General features: G+C 59.8%; 1 protein-coding gene across 1 annotated transcript in view; it reads left to right on the top strand.

Annotated features, from left to right (window-relative positions):
* The window catches only part of LOC105827520 (phospholipid-transporting ATPase IK-like), a 53,148-nt gene that overhangs the window by 1,762 nt on the left and 45,374 nt on the right, over positions 1–6,012 (top strand). The window lies entirely within an intron of this gene.

Genomic DNA, 6,012 nt, shown 5'->3' with positions numbered 1-6,012 from the left:
GGCGCACGGTCGGTGCTGGGGAGCCCCGGGCCGCCGCCCCCGCTGTCGGGCGGTGCGAGCCGCAGCGCAGACATGCGCTGGAACTCGGGCTCCTGCAGCCACTTCCACATCCTGCGCGGAAGGTCTCGCGGCGGGATCTGAGCTTGCTCCACGCCTTGGGGTTGCGCAGCAGGTCGGAGAGCGTGCCCCGCGAGCGGCACAGGATGCACTGCGCGAAGATGGCCTGAGGGATGCCGTAGCGCTTCAGCTCCGCCGTCATGCGCTGCGCCATCTCCTTGGTGTTGATCTCCTTGGGGCCGCCGTCTTCCGCGTGTTGCCCGTGTGCCCAGGCCGCTGCCAGCCCGCCCAGCTGCGCCAGAAGCCCCGGGGCGCCTCCGCCACCCGCTCCGCGGCTGCCCGCGCAGCCGCCGCCTCCGGGCAGCCCGCGGGCAAGCGCGTCCCAGCTGCGGGTCTGCGGCTCGAAGGCGGAGGCCGGCCGCAGCTTGTCCCCGGCCAGGTGGCCTGGCGCACCGTAGTTGGCCAACGGCGGGGGCGGCGGCCGCGGCAGGGGCTGCAGGGCACCATGCAGCGCTGGTGGCAGCTCATTGGGCAGCGACGACAGCGGCGACCTCATGGCGGACAGCTTCTTGACGTAGGGCCGGTAGAGGTGGCCCACGGAGGCAAGTGCAGCGCGCTTGTCGCGCATGACAGTGAACCTTGTTCACCTTCATAAAACCAGCTTGAAGCCTTGGGTGGCTGCACCTCTGCAGCCTGTCAGCTTCCAGCCCCTCTCTGAGGGACGGTGGGTGGTGTCCCCTGCACAGGGTGTGAGGTGCGCTGGGTTGGGCCCTGGGAATGAAGTTAGCCTCTCTCCCGGTGGGGATAGGGGTGCCCAGAGACTGTCCAGGGGGCTTAAGGAGACCAGGAGGGCAATTTCCTGTTGCATGTCCCAGGGAAGGGGTGGGGACCCCAGCCCACCAAGAGCTGCCTGTCACCCTGCCAGCAAAAACCATAAAGCTTGCAGCGCACGCACAGCCCCAAGCAACCTCAGCTGAATCAGCCCCCATTTGTGAATTGTTCTGGCTTGGTGGGGGGAGGCTCAGGGGTGCTCAGGCCTTCAATTTCCATTTAAAGTATAAATGCTGGCCGGTATGGTGTTGGGCACCTGTGGTCCCAGCTGCTTGGGAGGCTGAGGCAGGAGGATCACTTGAGCCCAGAAGTTGGAGGCTGCAATGAGCTGTGATGATGCCACTGCACTCCAGCCGGGGTGACAGAGTGAGACCCTGTCTCAAAGGAAACAGAAGGAAAGAAGAAAGAAAGGACAAAGAAAGAAAAGCCAAGCTGAAGAGTTTCATGGAACAGAGATGCTGAGGGACCCTCAGCCCCAGCACCTGGGGGCCCAAGTCTGACGCTTGAGCACAGATTTCTGGAGGGGAGAAAGTCCTCCGGGAAGGCCTTGCCCCGAGCCCGGCTGGCTGGGTGGGTGCCGCTCTGGACAGGACCCCGTAGGTTTCCCCCTGGTCTTGGGATGGGTTCAAATGCTGTAACCCCAGCCTGGCGCCCAGCACTAAACCTGCACTTAGCAGGCGCTCGTTTAACGCGTATGGGATGGATGAACGACAGATCCAGGTTCATGGACCACACACACGCCCCTCGTACCTGCGATTACCTGCCCGACCTTCCTGCCTGGCCCCACGCTGCCCCGCCCCTACCGTGGCCCCGCCCCTACTCATCCCTTTCTGCAGGCTCTCTGGCTGCACCTTCCGCCCTGGCCGCGCCCCGGGGAACGCGTCACGCGTTCCAGGGCGGTTGGCGCCGGGATAACTGCTCCACCATGCCCGCCGACCTGGACGCCTCGGGCCCGCCCGAGGCAGCCCGGCCCCGTCCGCCCTGGCCCGCGCAGGTGAGCGGAGGCGTCCCCACTGCTGTGCGTCCCCGGGGGCCCGCGCACCCTCTCTGGGCTCCGTCCCGGCTGAGGTCTGCGGGGTCGCAGCGGCGGCGGAGAGAGTGCCCCCTCGAGGTTCGCGCGGTTGGGCCGCGGAGGGTGCGGGGCTCCAGGGGCCTCCGCGAAGGGGGTTCTGGTCGGACCAGCGGGGGCGGGACGGAGGCGAGCACCTGTGTCTTTGACCCTGACTGGCGGGGTGTCCCGGCCGCCCCGGCCTCCTCTCCACAGCACGACCCCGCCACTTCCCGCTGACAAGCCTCAGTTTCCCGTATCTGCTGAATGGGTGCAGGCCCCGCCCAGCCTCCCAGAGGCCAGGGCCAGCCCTGTCCCGCCGGCCACGGGGGACACGGTGACTCAGACACCCGCCCTGGGCGCTCTGGCTTCGCCAGACGACCAGACGGAGAGAAGTGGAGGAGTGGAGGCCTCCGGAGCTGGGATGGGGGACACGGAGGGCAGCGGGGGGCGCCCAGCGGCGGCGCAAGGCCCAGCCTGGCCGGGCTGGGAAGTATGAAGTGAAACACGAAGGGTGAGGACATGGCCATGCAGAGGGGACAGCCTGGGCGGGGGCCTGGACAGGAGGGCGCTGCTAGGGTGCTGGCCGGGTGCTGGGGAGCTTCCCAGGGCTGGCGCACACTGTTCCACCCTCCACCAGGAACAGTTAAGAATCAGGAAAGCTTGGTGTGTTTCAGTCCACCATGCCCCAAGATGCAGACCATGTTAGGACCTGCTGCTGAAGACTTGGTCATTGCCCCCTGCTTTCGAGAGTCTAAAGTGAAAGGAGGTTTATTTGAAGGGAAGAGACCAGGGCAGCCTGGTGGAGGAAGAGGCTAAATGGTGCCAGAATTGGAGTTTACAAACTTTTGGGGGAGGGGCCAGCCAGCCGGCAGTGACAGGGAGAAAGACCATTAAGCAGAGTCTGCTCATACCTTTCTTCCTTTTAGGAGCAATGCTCACTCTCGTGATCTACCCCAGGGCAAAGAAGAAAAAGGCTTTCGCTGCAAATACCCTATGGGCCACTAGGGGACAGTGTTCTAAAAAACCAGGAAAGACTACTCCATGTGGCTTCAAAAAAAGAAGTATAGGAACAGAGTGAGCCTAACTAAGCCCCGGGGTTAGATGCACCCTGGTTTATCAGAAAAAGAAAACGATGTGGTGTCCTTGTCATCAGAGGAAGGCCTCCTGCTGGCTGCTTGACATTTACTGGCAATGAATGGTCCTCTGGGGGCAGGGATGGCCCCTCCGCCAACTCAGGTGGAAACTGGTGCTCGCTGGGTGTTGGCTGCTTCTCCGTGGGCCAGGGCTCTACCTCCATAGGCTGCTCCTACGAAGATGACTCTTGTGTACTTGGCAGAGCCTCCACCACTGTCCCCTCCTTGGAGGCGTGGGGCTCTTTTGGTGAGATGTATGGCTGGCTCTCCCCCAAAGGTACTGAAGTACTCCCAGGTGACGGCTTCTCCTGTGAGGGTTCAGTCTGGTTGCCCCAAAACGACTGGCCCAAAGGCAATGGCTTGGTTGCCAAAGGTTGTGGCTGACTTTCTGGAAGGGACAGCTGGTGTTCTTTGGGCAGTGCTGGCTCCTTCGGAAGAGAAAGGGACCCCTCCTTGGTTGACAGCAGATCCTGAGGAAGAGGTGGCCTCTGCTTGGGTGAGAGTGGCCTCTCCTGTACCATCCGCAACTTCTGGAAAGACCCAGATGCCCTTTTCATGCCGGTGGGCAACTTTTTTGTGGGGGAAACTTGGCCGTCTGAAATAACAGCGGATTGCCAGTCCATAGACAAGGATGAGCTCATGGCGGAAGGATTCATTTCCTTGGAGGACACCTCCCCCTGGTGGTGTCTCAGCCTCCCCAGGGACAACAATTTCCTGAAATGCCAGCATGAGCTATCTGGGCTCCAGGACAGCTCTTCTTCAGATGGGACTGGGGAATCAGATACCAACTCACTGCTGATCCCTTGTGGCCTCCGCAGAATTGTGCCCTGAGTGATGAGGTCTGCGTAGCCCTCAGGGTGGGAGAAGGCATAGCTGGAACGCCGGCCACGTGACCCCCGACATAAATGGGGTATGGGCTCCACAGTGAAAATTTCCTCAGCTACGGCCTCTTCCTCTGCCTCCTCCTGCAAAGCAAAGGGGGAAAGCAGGGTGACCAAGGTCCCAGACTTTGTTGATTGGTTTCAGGTCACCTGCCCACCAGTGGGGGCCAATTCAGAGCCCTTGGCTACCATTTTTTTTTTTTTTTTTAGACAGAGTCTGGCTTTGTTGCCCTGGCTAGAGTGCCATGGCATCAGCCTAGCTCACAGCAACCTCAAACTCCTGGGCTCAAGCGATCCCTCTGCCTTAGCCTCCTGAGTAGCTGGGACTACAGGCATGTGCCACCATGCCCGGCTAATATTTTTTCTATATATTTTTAGCTTTCAGCTAATTTCTTTCTATTTTTAGTGTTCTAACCTAAAAAACCAGGAAAGACTACTCCATGTGGCTTCACAAAAAGAAATGTAGGAACAGAGTGAGCCTAACCAAGCCCTGGGGTCAAATGCACCTTGGTTTGTTAGAAAAAGAAAAGGATGTGGTGTCCTTGTCATCAGAGGAAGGCCTCCTGCTGGCTGCTTGACATTTACTGGCAATGAATGGTCCTCTGGGGGCAGGGGTGGCCCCTCCGCCAACTCAGGTGGAAACTGGTCCTCGCTGGGTGTCGGCTGCCTCTCCATGGGCTAGGGCTCTACCTCCATAGGCTGCTCCTACGAAGATGACTCTTGTGTACTTGGCAGTGTCTCCACCACTGTCCCCTCCTTGGAGGCGTGGGGCTCCTTTGGTGAGATGTATGGCTGGCTCTCCCCCAACAGTACTGAAGTATTCCCAGCTTCTCCTCTGAGGATTCAGTCTGGTTACCCCAAAACGGCTGGCCCAAAGGCAATGGCTTGGTTGCCAAAGGTTGTGGCTGACTCTCCGGAAGAGACAGCTGGTGTTCTTTGGGCAGTGCTGGCTCCTTCGGAAGAGAAAGGGACCCCTCCTTGGTTGACAGCAGATTCTCAGGAAGAGGTGGCCTCTGCTTGGGTGAGAGTGGCCTCTCCTGTACCATCCGCAACTTCTGGAAAGACCCAGATGCCCTGTTGATGCCGGTGGGCAACTTTTTTGTGGGAGAAACTTGGCCGTCTGAAATAACAGCAGATTGCCAGTCCACAGACAAGGATGAGCAGCCTGTGCTACATGGAGATGGCAGACATTGACAGGTAAGGAGCCCCCACGTAGCTGGGGGCCTGGAGTGCTTTGGCACATGGCCCAGAGGAGCCCCACTCTGCCAGCTGCCACAGAGGAGGCCGGCCAAGCCCTTTCCTCTCAGATACTTTGGTCATTCACCCCACCTGGCATTTCTGCAAGCCCTACTGTGTGCCTGAGGGTGGGAAGGCCAAGGCCTCTGTGTCGGCGCATTGCCAAATATTCTGGGTGGCCCTGGGCAAGATCCGCCCCCTCTCTAGGCCTCAGCCTTCTGATTGGCAGCCGGTGCGTAGTAGGTGCTGAGTGAAAATGTTTTCATGACTCTGAGGAAAGGGGCTAGGGATCCTTGCGCCGAGGAGACACCTTTTCCATCCCCATCTCACTTTTCTCTTCTCCTCCCTCCCCTCCCCATTGCCAAGGAGACCAACTTGAAGTTCAGACAGGCCCTGATGGTCACCCACCACGAGCTGACCAACACAAGGAAGATGGCATCCTTCCGAGGTGAGAGGCGTTGGTGCGAGGTGGCCGTCCCGCGCACCCCACCTGGGCCTCTGTTTCATGGCCCCCAAATCAGGGCAAAAGCTGGTAAGAGCTGGGATCTTTGGTTGTCGTTGTTATTCTTGTTACAAAATGTGTTGCGGCACTTTATTTAACAGTGTTAAATTTAACCGTAACACCAGACGCCTTTGATCACGTCATCGTTACATCGAAAAGGCAGCCCGCATGCCCGGGCTGACGACTCACCTGGTGGGACAGGCTGGCAAGAACAGGGCACCATCCCCACTCCACCCCTTGGCAGTTTCTCATTTTCTGCCTGGAGGTGTTTCCCACAGGTGGTGTGGACACGGTTACTGTTTGCTGCAGCCCAGCGAGGGG

Source organism: Propithecus coquereli, unplaced genomic scaffold (assembly GCF_000956105.1).
Source record: "Propithecus coquereli isolate 6110/MARCELLA unplaced genomic scaffold, Pcoq_1.0 Scaffold122, whole genome shotgun sequence".
Taxonomy (NCBI): domain Eukaryota; kingdom Metazoa; phylum Chordata; class Mammalia; order Primates; family Indriidae; genus Propithecus; species Propithecus coquereli.
Note: the sequence above shows the minus strand (reverse complement) of the source record. Positions and strands in the feature narration are given on the sequence as shown.